Source organism: Amblyomma maculatum, chromosome 8, assembly GCF_055883805.1.
Source record: "Amblyomma maculatum isolate TAMU_Amacu chromosome 8, ASM5588380v1, whole genome shotgun sequence".
In the NCBI taxonomy this organism is placed as follows: Eukaryota; Metazoa; Arthropoda; class Arachnida; order Ixodida; family Ixodidae; genus Amblyomma; species Amblyomma maculatum.
The window spans coordinates 112,064,448-112,082,249 of record NC_139351.1 but is presented as its reverse complement, the minus strand read 5'-3'; the positions used below and the strand labels follow the sequence as shown (position 1 = coordinate 112,082,249).

Genomic DNA, 17,802 nt, shown 5'->3' with positions numbered 1-17,802 from the left:
GTGAACATATTAATGATAGCTCATGGTACGACATTATACAGCCCGACCTAACAAACTTTTCCGCGCCCAAGTGCTCCCCTTCGACCTCCTTTCAGCTGTCTGCAACGTGCCACGTGCTATCTGCTTCAAATTCCAGCGCCTGCAGCACCTTCGCAGCATGGGAGGGAGTGCACCGTCTTCTGCAATGCCGAATGAGGTACTCCTGTTTAGTGCACGAGTGGGTGCTGTCCCCAACTACATAGCGGATTGCCCTATGCATGCTAGCTCATGATGCGTATTATGGTGTAATTGCATGAAATGAAAGAGCACTGAGCAAGGATACGGCGAGGGGGGACCTCAGCTCTTAAGTCAAGCCAACGTTTCGATAAGTGGACTTGCTCGATTTGAGAACTGTGGCACAGGCCCCTTCTACTCTTGTTAAGTGCTCTTTCATATCATGTATCCCTCATTCTCTTCTCCTACTTTGGCGTAATTGCATAATACGACGAGCAGTCTGCCCCTAACGTGATCGATCTGGTCGCTCTTTCAAGGTGTCGAATTTTAAGCCTAATGCACATCCGCCGAAGTGAATTACCGCACGAAGAAGCAACATGCTCAAAGAAAAATATCAAGTCCAGCCTGTCGTAAACAGTTTCCCAATGCGCTTGAACAAGAGTTTCGTACTTACGGTCTGAAGCACTCCACGATGGTGAGGTTCGCTGTCTTCTGCTACAACTGCAGCAACGGACAGTCTCAGGAATCTGGTCGGCATCAGTGTCTTGCTTCGTGTAGCCGTAACCTGCACAGACGATGGGCATGAAGACATTATAATTAAAAAGGTGACGATGGCTGAGGAAGATCTTGTAGATACACAAGATCGTTACTCATTTCTGTAGGAGCATGTGGAAGTATCACAACGGAGAATATGCCATTTTATTCAATTAATCGTAAATAGATAAAAAAAACCGTTGAAGAGAATTTATCATGGCAACCGAGAAATGGGCCATACCGTTCTGTCAAACTGACGTCTTAATTTCTTCCTGGTCCTCACTTTGGGACCAGCCTATTTTCACAGAGGCATAATAAAATTAACGTTAAAGCGTCATGTAGAATAATAAAGGGGCTGCTCGTAATCAGCGCCAAATATTATTTCTGAATATGCAGCCCTAGCCACACGAACCATTGCCAACACAGTGCCAATATTGGGCGATGGGTTTTGCTGCCTGGACGTTTTTAGCGAAGACACAGTAAATAAAAACCAAGAAAAACCTTTGTCACAGGACGGACAAGACGTACGGCTGAGGAGTTCTACCTTTAATATGTATTTCAGCAGACCTGGTATTTTTCATGTTAAACGAGTCTACGCATAGGGATCTAACCGTATAGCAGCCTGATTTCATTATCGGAAACGACATGGCTGGAAACGCAATCTCGCAGCATTTGTCTGATAAGTTAAAGTCACCACAAAACATCATCGCTCAGTTCACTGTACGGCAGAACATCTTTTTTTTTTTAATGACATGCCAACCAGCAGCTTGCTATCTGTTACGTACAAAGTATCATTATAGTGATGCTATAGAAACAGAGCAGCATAAAATTCAATCAACCAAATGATCAAGCAGGTTTCGGATCATATCCATACTACACAGAAGGTGATAGAAAAATGCTAGGATTATAACCAGTCTCCCTATATAGCATTCCCTGATAACTAAAAACATCAGACTCAGTAGAAACGTCAATCGGCAGTCATGCAGACATTGCTAACTCGGGGTCTGTATGAGCCACGTGTGAAAATACTCGAAAACGTCAATAGTGACTGCACGCAACCATAGTTCTGCATAAAAAAGTAATAAAATTTTCGTGAATAAAGGTGTTGGCCGAGGAGACAATCTCCTCAGAACCGTTCCACTGTGTGCTTGCATAAATTATTTAGAGCGTTAGAATAAGAGCAGTCGTTGATAGAGAACATCTCAGTAACATGCATTTCGCCAAAATAATTCTTTTGCTGAGCAAATTAGGGGACGGATTGCAAAACATTTATTATTGACAGACAGAAAAATCACAGAGGTAGGCCTAAAGATTATTATGCTCAAAACTAAGGTAATTTGCAGCAGCCTCAGAAAAAAAAAAACAGCAGTTTACAATATAGGCGGTGAAGAACTGGAAATGGCAACCCTAATATGTCTACCTAGAACAGATAGTAACCGCTGGCCTGTACCGTGAAAGTGAAAGAACTAGGAAAACACTGGGATGGGGCGAATTTGGAAGGCACTCGCTGATCATGACTGATGTCTTAAAGGTATCACTCAAGAGGGAAGGTGAAACGGTTGCATCTTACCGGTACTCAACTATGGAGCTGACACATAGACGCTAACGAAAAATAAACTTAAATTTAGCACCACGCAGGCAGTTATGGAGCGGAAATCGCAGGTGTGACGTAGAAACTGTGAGGATAGGGTAACAAAAATAACTCGCACAATCTAGTCGAAAGCAAGAAGAAGAAATGAGCATAGGCAGGGCATGCAGTGTGAATCATTCATTTTTAAAACTGCGCGAATAGAGCAAGGACCGAACGAGAACACAGGAGCACACACAAGCTCTCACTTGGTCATTGTTTTAAAAATGAATGATTCACACCAGCTAGCCCGCCAGAAGACACTTATGCAGTGTGAAAAGAGGATATCCGATGGTCGCTAAGAGTCGCACATTTAATTCACAAGGAAGGAAAGAGTAACAGGGTTCTGCAGAAAATTAGATGGGCGAAGGAGGCTGAACTAATTCTGTTACCTAATTTTCTGCGGCGCCTCTCTACGCTTTCCTTCTCTATAAATCGAATTCAATTTTGAGTTTACGGGGATGAAGTGGATGCAGCCAGCACGGAACCGGTTAATTGGAGAAAAATAGCAGAGGCCTGCACAATGCAGTGGACATTGTCGAGTTGATCACAATGTTTTGAATAGCCAGACTTTGGTTGCCGCAACTCTATTGAATGAGACTCACTCAAACACACCTACGTTTGCCATGAGCACGAAAGCTACTTTTAATTCCAAATTTACATTTCGGTTATAGACATTCATTAGCAAAACGTCACATGCTACCGCATTATATGAAATTTGTATGTAAAGCCCCGCTTCAACCAAGCAGTGTGCGTCTGATTCTGGATCCAGAATTACTCGTTAAACTACTATTCCTTGCCAACTTCGCCACGTGTTATGTTCTGGTGATGGCAGTATCCGTTCACGAACTGTGGTAAAGGATTGACTCTTCCTCCCGGAGAACGCATATTTTGGAATCTGTAATTATGTGTAATTGTTTAGGTATTCAGCAAAGAGTTTTCTGAGTCGAACATGTAAAATGCTAACCAATACACTGTTTCTTTTAGAAACTCTGAAAGATTCAGAAAACCGCTGTGACGATGATAAAGTCCCGCCTGCCCTAAATATAGAAACGAGATCGCCGTTAAAACCACCGTCTCATATTGCGAAAATTACGCTACTGAGAGACTAGTTTGGCGAAGCAATATCAGTCTTTATTTAGTTTGGGTATTGGAGAAAGGAAAGCTTGCTATATCTGTCTTTATTTCTGGAGGCTAGTCGCTGAGCCATTTTTCAGAACTTTTCAAAGGCCGAGCTGCGCATGCGCGAGGTGCGGGTGACGTCACACGCCGCACAGCTGGTGCGCTAAGGCCGCCGCCGCGTGCTCTGCATCATATCGCCGACAGTCTCCGTCTCTGATTCGCACTAGCGATTGCGCATCGCCATCTGCGTGGTTTTCGGTGTATGTACATGTTTGTTGTATGTTTCGGGGTATATACACCGCGTTCGGCGCACAGCAGCCAGTAAACAGTCAGCCTTGGAGAAGAACAGTAAAGCGGCTTCTGAACTGCGTAGGAGAGCCAAAAACCGATCTCTTCACATCCCGAGGTGGTTGCTTGGCAGAAGCCGATTGAGCAAATACAGTGCGACAAGAGGAAAGCGAAACTTTTGGCGGAGACGTCAGAGCACCATGCAAGACGTCTGGCTAAACGGCGACGTCACGAAGCCGAAACATAGGCTAGCCGGTCTTCTGTACAGCGTCATGACCATCGAGATCAAGGCGCAACGAGGGAGTCACTATGTAATGAAACTCAGTGAAAGTGCAGCAGCTACACAGACGTTTCACGCTGACTTTACCAACAACCCGTTTGGATTCGCGTGTAATGTGTGCGGAAAACTGTGGCATGCAAAAGACTTGGCGCCGGTAAGTAGCGCTATGCGAGACACAGTCAGTTCGGCAGCGCATGAGTGGGGTGAGGATAGTGAAGCCGTGGTTAGGGCTTGCACTACCGTCGAGCTGGCCTCTTATCGATCGTGAGCGACAACTATAATGTAATTGGAATAGAACAGTTCCATAATCAAGGTTTCTAGTCTATTCAATGAACCTATAAACAATAAGCTAAACAATTCAGCCTAGCTATAGCATAACAGCCACGCAGATGTTGCTTTCGCAATCCTCCAGGTTTCACCAGAGCTAAACCACAGTGAATTTCTTCTTTATTCGCTATTTCCTCTGTCCACACAAGGCAGCGGAGATGGTTCAGTTACCAGACCTGTCCATTTTCTTTTCCTTCTTTCTACAGTCGCAACAGGAATGCCTACATGCTGAAAATTCCTGGACCTGGACAGTCGAGGGACTGCCATATGGATCGCAGTTTTGGGGTTATCCTCGGAGTGTTCAGAATGCGAGAGTATACAGGGTGCTCTTGTCACATTCCCGACTATTCATGGTTGCTAATAATCACAGTTCGAACACCGTTACAGTAACATCATGCATCCCGAAGGGCATGTACATTGCCATTAACCACTTGCAATGGAAGTTCAAATATATCATGTTAGCAAACGACTGCGTTAGAATGCGTTGCTTTAAGGCATCCTTACACTCATTCAACTATGCTTTAATGCGAACGAAACAAAACTGCCATAAATATAAACACTTCTCCTTTCACCGCCGTCGTAAACTGATTTAACTCCGTTTCAGAATAGTGAATGTCCATGTTTAGTCGTGTAAGTAACTGCGCAAGACCCTGTAGAACCGTATAAGAAGGACTACTTGCATGGGTAATAAGATATTTTCTTGTAATAAAACGTTTCGACTTTCATGACCCTATCTCCACCATGCTCCGAAAAACGTAAAACTTCTGCTTACAAATTTGATCGTCAGATGTAAGCGAGAATATGGATCACCCTCCGGAATTAATACCACGACAACCTTTCGATGCACTTCAATTACTTCAGAACAGAGCAGCCAGATCTATACCTGCTTCATACTCTTACGGCAGCAGTGTGTCATCATTTCGGCGCTCTATTGACAGTCTGCTTATTAAATACGATTGTTACGGCTCACTCACAAAGCCACATATCACACCACACGCGTCATCCATGTCATGATTTCAGACCACGCGCCCGCACCGTCGTCTATGCCACTACAATTTTTCCCTGCCGCTGCGGACACGAACTACCTGACCAACGACGTCACTGCCGTGAAATGCTCATCTACTTCCACAAAAAACTTAACGAATGACATTTTGTTGAGTGAACTGTTGTTCATAATGCTTTCCCATCTCTTATGTACTTTCTGTTTATACTGCAATGCGGGCTATCTCCATGAATGTGGCTTATTGGTGTGCCCAGTGTATCCGTGTGAAAGAAATGTGCTAGCCGCTTACTTAATGCGTTTGGTCGCGAGTCTTCTGTCAGAGGAACTGCTGCTGGGGGCGTGGCAGGACAAGGGGTAGGGTGTCCAGGCAGTGCAGGCTCTTTGCCGTTTTTGGTGCGCCACCGGACTTCAATAGCGCTTGTATTGTAAGCTGGCATGCCTGTATATTTTTTATATGGCTTCTCCCACAACGTCACCTATCATAAGCTCCTTTTTTCTTCTGTTCCCTAGTGCAGAGTAGCAGGCCAGATTCTAATCATTCCGGCCAACTCTTTGCATATTGTTGTTGTTGTTGTTGTTGTTGACCAAATAACTTATGGCACATACCCACAGAGGGGGATCGGCCAAGAATTGGGTAGCAAAGAAAATTTTTGAAGTATACTTGCATAAAAAGAAAAGTGATTTGAGGGGTAGAGGAAAGGTAAAAAAAAACGGGAAATAAATGAAATATAAAATGAAAAGTGGTAACACACGGGAGATTGACACTGAAATTGTAGAACAAGTGATGTTTAACTATTTAGCAAGGCAAACGATTTGATTCCAAAAAAAAATTTTGCATGGCGGTGAAAACAGACCTGTGACTGTGCCAAAGGATGGTGGCGCTAAATGATAACAATATCAGGCTACTTAAACTGATGCCAAGCTGTTGCAATGGCCTTTCCATGCCCGTTCCTGCCGCGTTTTCTTTTTATACGGAAGAGCGCCGGACTCTCTGCAGGATTGTGGAAGGAGTTCAACGGATGGCAGGCAGTAATAGAACGCATATATAATATCGGTGCTAGCAGAGAAGTAAGAACGCTTCTCACAGAGAACGAATGAAATAAAAACGCGGGGCACATTTTCGTTCACCGAAATTAGAGTGCACGAAAGAACCGAGATCACTGCGAAACTAGCAGCTGAAGGTGCGAGCTGTTTGTGTTTGCCTCTCGCCCTGAAGTAACTTCATTTCACAGCTTGTACAGCTACTAAAAGGCATGAAATGTACAGTCAACTAATAACGATTGTGCCCCTGGTAGTCGGTCCATTGCCGTTTTCAAATTGAGTAACATGAACGGCACTGTGGAGAGGCCGTCCCAACTTTCCGCTAGTTTACGCCACCCACCATATTTTTTTTTTTTATGTAGGCAAGAAAGTTATCACAATGGGATGAAAGCGAGAGCTCAAACATCAGCCAACTTTCCGGGAACTACATTTCTATCGGTGAAGGCTCCTTACGCCTGGGAGGAAACCTTCGATTTCTGAAAAAAATACAGCGCTCACGAAACTTGCACGCACAAGAAAAGGGAACCGGAAAACAAGCTGAAACAATAGCTTTTAATTTAAATTTCGCAAATTAAAACAAGCAGATGAACTGGAGTACTCTAACGGACAAACTGTAAGCTGCAGCTACCTTAAATAATTTACATACTGTAGAATAGCGACATGCAAGGCATTTTTAAGCCATATCCCTGTGTAGGCCCCTTATGAAGCCTACCGTTTGGTATCGTATAATTACCGTTACATCCGCGTTTTTTGTTTTACCTCCACCATGAAGTTCATCTTTAGTTCTAGAACGTATCGTTCAGCCCCAAAAACGGTCGAATTATATGCTCATTTCTCTCTTCAAGCTTTCCTTTTGAATTTGTATTCTGGCGCCGTGGCGTTGTCAGTTTCAGAAATATGCATCCCTCAATATTCTTCTATCACAAAAACACCGTTCAGGCATCGGAGAGTAATGCCTGTATCTCAAAGTAGTGGAAATGGTTTGTCCGTCATGTATGCCAAACGTGAATGTTCTGTCACACTTTCACAACATCGTGGCCACAACGCAACTGTGACAGTGACAGTGTGGTGCAAGCACCTTCTTTTATAGAGCTATGTTCCGCATTTATGCTCCCACACACTACACAGTTCAGGCTCTGGCACTCTCGGGGAGCATGAGAACGTGACGTGCTCACCGTGTAGAAGTTCTCGGTTATGGTGTGCTCGGGGGTACAAAGCTGCCTGCAGAACACGCTCCACGCCTTCGGTGACCCACTGTGGCACTCACTTGCATCCATTACCTGGAGAAATTAGTTACGGTGGCTTTTCAGACATCCTCTTGGCTGCCGTGATGTCACATTGTTACCATTCCCCTGTCCGCCTGGCGCCAGCTACGTAATCATCGCACGATAAAAAAAAATTCACGCATTGAGTTGGCGCGTTGGCACCGCGGCATACAGTATCCCGCGAGGCAGGATATCAATAGACTACTCAGCTCGAAGCTATAGTAACAGTTCCTTTCGCCTTTCCATAAACACGACAGGTTTCTAATGGTACAGTTCGGAGCAAAACTTTGGTATCGATCAATCCTTTGTAGTCTCGGCACTGAAAGAGGTCGTTAAGATGCGCAAAGCGCGCTCGCTGTCTGCGAAAAAATGGGATTGTTTTAGAACTCTGTGAGGAGCCTGAGAGCTGCGGCAAGTAGAAAACAGGGGAGTGGGCCGAAATGCTCAAGAAACACGGGGTGGTTGGGGGGAAAGCGGCACAGAAGTGGAGAATGTTCCTGAGATAGCGGACAGCCCGCTGCTTCACAAGTAAGAGGCCAAGCGTGTATGGAAAAGAGATTAGAGGACAAAAAAATGCTACCGCAATTTTAGGAAGAGGATTGCGAAACGCAATGTAGAGTACCATACGCTTTCGAGTTATGCAAACAGAACTGCGGCAGCAGGTGCGTCGAATTGAGGGGGGGGGGGGGGAGAGGGGGGGAGAGGGGGGGGGGGGGGGGGGCATGAGCAGATACCATACTCATACCAAAGCCGAGAAAGCCGCCACAGAGAGAGCATTGTATTGTATTGGGTTTAGTGGCGCATAAGCAGCCCAGGGGCTCATGCGCCAGGCACAAGGTTGTAATCATGAGTTTAGTGGAGTATATGTATTCACTCTACAGTTTATTTAAAACATTTGCTTCCTTTGGAAAGCTAAAAACGCATGACAGATCAACAAGGCCATTTTCACCTGAAATCAATGCTGGATGGAACGGAATGTGCTCATTGTAAAATCTAGTAAAATGCTTTTTCCTTTGTGTTTCACATCCTGTACACGAGATTAAAATATGGTTTATGGTTAGTTCCTCTCCGCATTCTTGACACAATGTTTTGTTTTCTTTTCTCAAAAAAAAAAAAAAAAAACATTATGCGTCAAGTGGGTATGGCCAATGCGGAGTCGGCATAAAATCACTTCTATGAACCGTTCTTGATGTTGACATGATTTTCATTCCCCCAAATTCGGCTTCACAATTGCAGTTTGTTATTTTCCTCTCTACACCATGACGACTGCCATTTCTCCTTTAGTTTACAGCGCACTAGCGCCATGCAGTCTCCGTATGGCAGTCTATGGCAGTCTCCGCAGTCTCTGTATGTTCTTGATTTGTTTGTCATGGGCTTGAGCAGCGCATACGTCTGCTCTCTCATTGCCTCCAATGCCGACATGACTCGGGACCCAACAAAATGTTATGTTTTGTCCTTGAGCAGGGACTGCTGATATATTATGTATGATGTCTCGGAGCAACTGCGTTTTTGTGATGAAGGGCTGTTAAGACACTTTGAGAGTCTGTGTAAATAGTACTGTTTGTGATGTTCCCATTGGCTATTTTTCTTACTGCCATAGCAAGTGCATAACACTCAGCGGTTAAACTGCTCGCACACTGAGGTAGTCTTACTATTTTTTCCCATTTTCCTTGCACTACTGCACTTCCAACATGCTTGATTGTCTTGGAGCCATCTGTATAAAACTGTGTGCAGTTTGAGTACTTTTCTTTAGAGGCCCACTGTCCACCCTCCGGCCGAAAATATTTTCTACCCCGGTGACTGTGAGACTTCGCCCTTAGAACTCAAGGTCGCAAAATGTTTTTTAAAAGATTAACTAATAACGCAGTTACAGCCACCGCAATCACCCGATTCTGTCATGCTTCTCTCCTTTCGTTCCTTCGCAAAGGTTTTTCACTCTCCTGCCCGAGGTCGTCTAGCCTCCGCAGGACAAATTCCCCTTCCTCCTCCGCGTTTGGCGGGAGATGGGGCGTGGCACCCTGCGTGCGCGAAAAAAAAAAAAAAAAGAACGGGGGAGGGAGCGCGCGCCGCTGGATTCAGTCTGGCCGTGGCGAGGGAAAAGCGCGCAGCGACCGGTAGACACCCATCCTTCTCCCGTCAGTCAGCGAGACGGACCAATGGACGTCGTTCTCAGTAAGTACGTCATAACTGTGGCTCGACGGGCCAGCACAGGAAACGGGGAAGCTGGCTTCCCGAAGGAGAGCATGAGAGAGCTTTGATTTGTATTTTCGTTGCTTTGCGGCGGGCATGTCACTGTAGCATTTTGCACAGACTATCTGTTTCCTGTTTTCTGTTTACAAAATTAAGTCAATGTGAAATCACAGACAATGAGGAGGGGGGGAGGGGGGGGGGCTGTACCATGGTGGTAGTGGATCGTGCTTTGATTCAATATCATGGAGGGAATTTAGTATTGGCCAGCTCTTGGCATTTATCCTCGAACCGGAGTAGCAAGGGTCTGATTAACTGCGGTCTATTGTTGAACAACGTTCTGGAGCTGCACTTTGTAACAAGGGGGGTAGCATGTATGTTTTGGTAATGAGCGTATTTTGAGGAGATATGAAAATTTAAGCATGGTTCTTCTGTATTCGAGGGAGGGTTCATTTGTTTCAACACAGAGACTGTTTACGGGAGAGGTTCTATATCCGGTTCTATATAGACGCATCTGGTGCGTCTCGCACCAGATGCGAGACGCAAACCCAGGTTGTGCACAGGGTCCAGTCGTTTTAGGTATGATGCTCTTGCAGACCCGTACACTACACAACCATAATCCAGACAAGACAGTACAACAGAGTGATAAATGCTCAAAAGGCATGTTCTATCGGACCCCCAGGGTTTTCTTGAAAGGACCTTGAGTATATGACTTGGTAGCTTTCTTTTTAAGAGTATTGATGTGAGACAAAAAAATGAGTTTTCTGTCAAAAGTTATTCCCAGGATTTTGTGCTCATTTTTAACTGGCAATTCGGTCTCGTTTAGGTGCAGAGTGGGGTCAGTTTGTATTCCACGTCTGAGTGAAAACATAACTGCCAGTGTTTTCTGTGGAGAAAACTGAAATCCATTTTTGTCTTATCAATTAATTAACCAGCTTATTAATTGCTAGCTGCACTTGCCTCTCACATGTTGCTACGTTTGAGGAGATGCAAGCTAATTGAAGATCGTCGACGTAGACCGAGTACATAATATATTTTGGTATTATTTAGAAGCGGAAGTCACTTTAACTATAAAGAGTGTTGTGCTTAAAATACATCCCTGCGGAACATCATTTTCTTGGGTAAAGGTGTTTGACAGTGTAGTACCTAGACGCACCTGAATTGAGCGTTTGGATAGAAAATCATTCAGAACTTTCAGCATTCGGCCACGGATCCCTGAGTCTACTAGATCACGTAGGATCCCGAACCTCCAAGTTGTGTTGTACGCTTTGTCTAGATCAAAGAAAACGGCGAGGCAGTGTTGCTTGTGTATAAAAGCCTCTCTGACTGTGTTTTCGAGGCGAACCAGATGGTCTGTTGTTGAATATATTTTTCTAAAACCGCATTGGTTGATGTCTAAAAGTTCACGGAATTCAAGAGTAAACATTATTCTGATGTTGAGAACGCTTTCAAAAGATTTGGCTAGGCAGCTGGTGAAGCCAATGGGCCTATAACTGCTGGGGGGTGTTGGTGGTTTTCTTGGCTTTAGGAAGGTTATAAATATCGCCTTTTTCTAAGCCTCTAGGAGTATTCCGCCAATCCATATTTTGTAAAAAAATTTCAAAAGTAGTTCTTTTGAACATTCGGATAAATTGGCGAGCATTTTATAATGTATTCGGTCAGGACCGGGTGCAGTTTGTTTACCTGCAGATAAAACGCTTTTTAATTCCTGAATTGTGATTAGGCTATTGTGCTCCTCCTCTTGGCCTCCACTTGTTGGAAGTCTTCGTTTTTCAGCTGCTATTTTGTGCTTTAAGAAAGATTTAGTATAGTGTGTGGAACTTAAAATTGTGGAAAAATGTTCCCCTAATATATTAGCTTGCTCCTCCATACTGGTTGGTACACCTGGGGCTGTCAGCCGGAGAAGAGTGAAGATAAAGTAGGTGCCATTTAGTTTGCTTACCTGCTCCCACATTTGTTTGGACGTGATTGAACTACTTATTGAGGACAGAGCCCAACAATGGGAAGGGACAGGAAACTGCGAGCAAGTCCTGCCTCCGCCAGCTGTACACCGTAACTATAACCTAATACGGGCAACACAGCGTAGTTATTTCATACAAGGTTAGCCCTTGCCGCCGGGAAATAACGAAAAACCAAGAAGAGAGTAGAGGACAGGAGAGTTGTAGAAAAGAAGATAGGAAAGTGACAGATGAAGGGGAGGACAGGAAGAGGCGACTGCCTATTTCCACCGGGTGGGTCAGCCGGGAGGTGCCGTCTATGGGAAGCGTGGGCCAAAGTGGTGTGTTTGCCTCCGCCGAGGGGCCTTAAAGGTCCAGATACTCGGCATCGGCTCAACCACCAGGATCCAATTTTCCCCAGACACGGCGATGCCACGTACTAAGCGTGGATGCTCGGGATCCATGGTGTCGCACAAAACACACAAACACCTGCTTTAGCAGATGTACCCTGCGGGGACAGAGAGAGAATCTTAGGCCAATTGCACTACGGGGATGAGTATGAAAATTGGTTGAGCACGTCGTCCAGCCGAGGCTGGCGGGCTTCATGCATGGAGCCGGATAAACTGTGGCGACGCGAGATAGCTGGGTTTGAAACACGCTTGTGCACGCGCACGCAGGACGGGATGCTCAGATCAAAAGTATGACGTAGTGTGCCCGCACACTAAGGAGGCGAAGGTAATCTTCCGACTAGGCTCAAGGAAGGCGCTTGATAATGTCGAGCACGACGCAATGCTCAGCGAGTTCTATGAGCTCTGGTTAGGGAAAAATGAAACAAGTACATCCAAAACGTTCTGTCTGGCAGCGCCGCTTGCGTGAACTTTAAAATTTTAAAATCACCTGTGATAGACTTTGGAGGCAAGACTACACCGCGAGCTCGGTACTGTCTCCATTTTTCAATAATGTGGCGGTGAGAAGGCTCTTTCATTTGCCTTTTCTGTCAGAAAAGGAAATCGCGTTCCTCAATGTTCATGACATGAGCGTGCGATGAATCTCATCGTACTTTTGGAGTCATTTTCTGTATATATGCTTCCATGCTTCAAATAATATTCCATGGCAAGTTACCGATCTGTCTCGTGACTTTGCCCAGTCCTTGTCCATTTGACTCTTCAGGCTTCTATAGCATAAGCATACTTGTCCAAGAACACCGCTATAACAAAGAGACCCCGAAGGACCTCGAGCGTCACATGATGCAGACCGTGAGCCTCATAACACGTGTGATTACAAAGGGCCGACGGCTAAAAGAAACGAATCCACTGAAATGCGTTCAGTCCTTCATTTTCAGGTGTATCAGCTTTTCACGCCACCCCTCGTCATCAAGGCCGGACAAAGGAGCAAGCTAAAGGGTCTATTGAGAATCTGCGTCAAAAAGAATTTACGACTGCAAACGTGCATATCTCAGAAGTGACTCATGTGTCGCTTTGGATGCACAGCAGGGAGGTGAACGCTGAAATTTGGGAGTGCTGGATATGATACGGGAAGGACTAGACATCTGCGTCAATTTAAAGCAGATGATTCTCTCCGCTTGAGAGTTTTAGTCATACAGTGCGGAGCATTAAACTGTTGATTCCGTCGGTATAAATAAATTCGTGTTACTGCACTTTAAGTGAATGTACGGCCCAACCTGAGTCACTACATCGGGTTCCATACTACTTCATAATCTAGTATTAGCTTTAGGTAGACAACATGCTCCTTTTAGGGCAGATACGCTGCAAAAGTTGAACGAATAATCGCCCTTTCCTACCTTTTCGTTCAGGTGTCAAGAAATGGGGAGGCTGCCGCTCCTGCCGAAACGTGAAATGTTGCTCACTTCCTGCTGCTCTGGACAGCCCGTGACAGCGACCTGGAACACGCGTAAATAATGTGTAAAGTTGTATACAAGACAACGTTCTGCGAATAAATGCAGTCTACAGTCGTGGCGAAGAAGCCACGAGAAAAAAGATGCATGATTTCATGTGGCTTACCAACCACGGCCGTCCTGAACACACTACCGCATTTCTTAATTTTCTCGCAATTTGTACGCTCCAACAGCACTTGCGGCATACGAAATTAATTCAAAGTTTATTCCTCTCTATACGGCGTTTCCACCATGCCTCTAATAAAAAAACAGTAATGTTCGTATGCGAACACGATATAATGTTCAATTCCGCTTCGCCTGTATACAGCGTCTTCCACAGAACTTCCGCAAAGGTTTGAATAATAAAGCGCACTTCCCACGCGAATGTGTAGCGCCGATTCTCCGCCACAGACGAAGTGACTACAGTTTACTAGAGTACGCGGCCCCATACAGTCTCGACCGCAATTACCAAAATTATTTTGATGTATGATACATCTTGCTCTATAAATAAGCTGTTTCCTATTGGAATATTGCTATACAATTCATCGATCTATTTATGAAAAGTTCTCTACACTCTCAACGAAACTTCCAGTCTCCACTTACCTGGCGGTTGTCGTGTACTGCTGGGATTCCTCACGTTACTTCAACGCTCAACCGCTGCAGACAGTCCGCAGCGGGCGGGGACTTCCTCCTTTCCTGTTACTTCGCACCTTTACACTGGAATTATGGAAGATTACGGAGAAAATTTCTGGCGGCCAATCAATGAAATTCATTGGACGGGCGGGAGTTTCCTGTGATTGTGTCGATGCTTCCAAAGAATAGCATCCAACGAATAGCATCAACCATCTAGCCCTACAGCAAATGCCGCCACAATTAAAGGAAGCACCAGGAGAAATTAGACACGCGGTATTGAATCCTATTCAGTACACAATACAGCATACATATCACATATTACATATACCTTCAGCATGCGAAGTTATAGCCTGCACGGATGATCAGTGATTCACCAATATCAGCCGTCCGCTGCTGTGAGTAAACATATTAGTAATAGCTCATGTTACGACAGTATACAGCCCGACCTAACAAATTTTCCGGTGCCCGAGTGCTTCCCTCCGACCTCCTTTCGCCTGTCTGAAATATAAGTGCCACGTGCTATCTGCTTCAAATTCCAGCGCCTCCACCTTCCAAGCATTGACTTGCTCGACTTGAGAACTGTGGCTCCTGCCCCCTCTATCCTTGTTAAGTGTTCTTTCATATCGTGTAGCCCTCATTCTCTCGTCCAACTCTGGCGTAATTGCATAATACGACGAGCAGTCTGCCCCTAGCGTGATCGATCTGGTCGCTCTTTCGAGGTGTCGAATTTTAGCAGCCTAATGCACATGTGCCGAAGTGAATTACTGCACCAAGAAACTACATGCTCTATGAAAAATATCAAATCCAGCCTGTCGTACAGTTTCCCAATGCGCTTGAACCCACTTACTGTGTGAAGCACTCCACGATGGTGAGGTTCGCTGTCTTCTGCTACAACTGCAGAACGGACAGTGTCAGGAATCTGGTCGGCATCAGTGTATTGCTTCATGGAGCCACAACCTGCGCAGACGATGGGCATGAAGACATTATAATTAAAAACGTGACGAGGGCTGAGGAAGATATTGTAGATGCACAAGACCTTTTTTCATTTCCGCAGGAGCATGTCTAAGTTCACAATGAAGAGTATGCCATTTTATTCATTTAATCATAAGTAGATGAAAAAAGGCTGTTGAAGAGAATTTATCATGGCAACCGTGAAATGGGACCATAGTGTTTTGTCAAAGTGGCGTCTTAAGTTCTTTCTGGTCTTCGTTTTGCGACCACCCTATTGTCACAAAGAGGCATAATAAAATTAACCTTAAGCGTCATGTTGAATCATAGGAGAGGCTGCTCGTAATCCGCGCCAAATATTCTTTCTGAATATGCAGCCAAGCCGCAAGAACTATTGCCATTTATTTTTTACCATTTTACTCGTCCTTTCGAATTGAGAAAAAAAATAACAAAAAAAAAAAAGGAGAGGGAGCCCGGACCAACAAAAGCTTTGCCAGGCTTAAAACCAATGAAATATAAATAAAAGAGAGCAGAAGGTCGAGATAAAAAGAAAAGCTTTTTTAAAATGCGAAAGAATGCATTTAAATAAAAACAAAACGAGGCCCATGTCGCAAGGTGGTCCACGCTGGCTTGAGAAGAATAAAAGGAAAAATCCGGAAGGTGGCATCCAGACCTGCAAATGAAATAAAAACAGGAACCAGAACCAGAAAAGAAGGGAACAGCAGCAGAACAACAGTCATACGAAATGATAAATAACGTACGGAGAGAGAGGCACACGTACAAAACCCACAGCATAAAAAAGGCAGACTGAGGTTGAATAGTAAACAGGACAGTCCCCAACAAAGAAATAAAAGTCGGGTGAACAATAGGGAATTGCAGTCTCCTACGGCATTGTAATCGTTGGTCCACAAATTCACAAAAAGGGAAAAAATAGTAAATCTGGAGCATGAGAATCAAACAAAATAAAATGAGAAAGTGCCGACACCACAGACAAGAGGGAGGGCATGAGAAAGAATTGCAAAACCTAGACAAAACATTAAGAGAAAAAAACAACAACTATTAAATCGAGTCTGATGCGAATGACGTCTGTCACTAAACCAGATTATATTAACTGCACAATGCACGGATAAGAGAAATGATGCAGGAAAACACATTAAAAAAAAAAAAAAAGCCTACTGCACCACTATATCGGACTCGTGTGACAATTCCGCAGCAGAAAAGGCAGAAAAGTAAAATATCGCATATCACAGAGGAATAAAAAAAAAAAAATAACTCCACTCGTTTCACAGCAGTATGCATGCTGCCCATGTAGACCTGGCTCTGTAGGCAAGAGTGCCTGCAGTAACGGGCACATCCAGAAAAACTGAAAGGCATGCCTTAAGCACTCTGCTCAACACAGGAATACGGAGCCCTCCCCTGTGCAGAGCGTGGTAGGAGGTCTTCAGGACCCTCCGACGAGACCCTCACCCCCACCACTGTCAGGCTCAAGCACAGAATCAGCAGGTCATCCGCTGGTGCTTGTAAAAACCAAGATGGAGAGTTGGCGGCATTTAAGGGCGCGCCACGACGAAAAACCAATGGACACGTAGAAACGTGATCCAGCAGGCATAAGTGACCTGCGCACTACAGCCATAGGCGCCTCCATGCAAGCAAGTGGGCGTGTCCGAATCAGACAGGCTGAAAGGAAGAGCAATCTTCCTCCTCTGTACAGAGCGTGGTTGGGGGTCGGCAGGATACTCCGAGGAGTCCCTCATCTCCAGACTCAAGTACACGATCTAACGGATATTCCACTGGTGCTTGTAGAGCCGAGGATGGACTGTTGGCCGCAGCAGCGTGCACGCCACAACAGGAAACAGGTCAAAAATGCACCCAAGTAATAAGGCAGCCAGAAAAAAAAAAAAGAGAGAGAAATAAAGGGTACCTGAGAAGAAAAACAATGGATTCAAGGTAAATATTAGAGAGAAAAGAAAAGGAAATCAACTCTGAATGATTACGTACATAATTGGAACGCATGTTTCGAAAATAATATATATGGGCTCCTGCCGAAACGTCGACTCCAAATAAACTTGGAAACAGTATGAAGCAATTTTTCACTTTTATGTAACCTCTAGCAACCAAGTACGTCTATTTACTTATGCTATATATATATATATATATATATATATATATATATATATATATATATATATATATATATATATATATATATATATATATATATAATGGATTAGGAAAGAAGTAAAGAGAAAAAGTAAACAACATAGGTAACCTTTCAGAGGAGATACGTAGAAAAATAAACCCTGCGGCATATAATTTAAAGAATGGGAAATAGCAAGCAAATAGTTCACTTAACAGAAGAATGTCAGCGACAATAGTCAGGTATAGTGCTGCTGTACCATTTGAAGTAAAACTGAACAAGCGACAGGATTCCGAAGCAACGTCGGGTATTGAGACGTTGTAATATCTAATGAGCAAAAAGACTTTAGGCAAGAAACAAAAAGAG

The 17,802-nt window shown here is 44.5% G+C and overlaps 1 long non-coding RNA gene across 1 annotated transcript in view; it reads left to right on the top strand.

The window, feature by feature from the left end:
- Positions 1 to 13,814, top strand: part of LOC146182213 (uncharacterized) — a 58,189-nt gene extending 44,375 nt beyond the window's left edge. Inside the window, exon 3 of the long non-coding RNA XR_014700047.1 lies at positions 13,638 to 13,814. This is a non-coding gene — a long non-coding RNA (uncharacterized LOC146182213). The remainder of the gene's footprint in view (positions 1 to 13,637) is intronic.
- Positions 13,815 to 17,802: the final 3,988 nt, after the last annotated feature.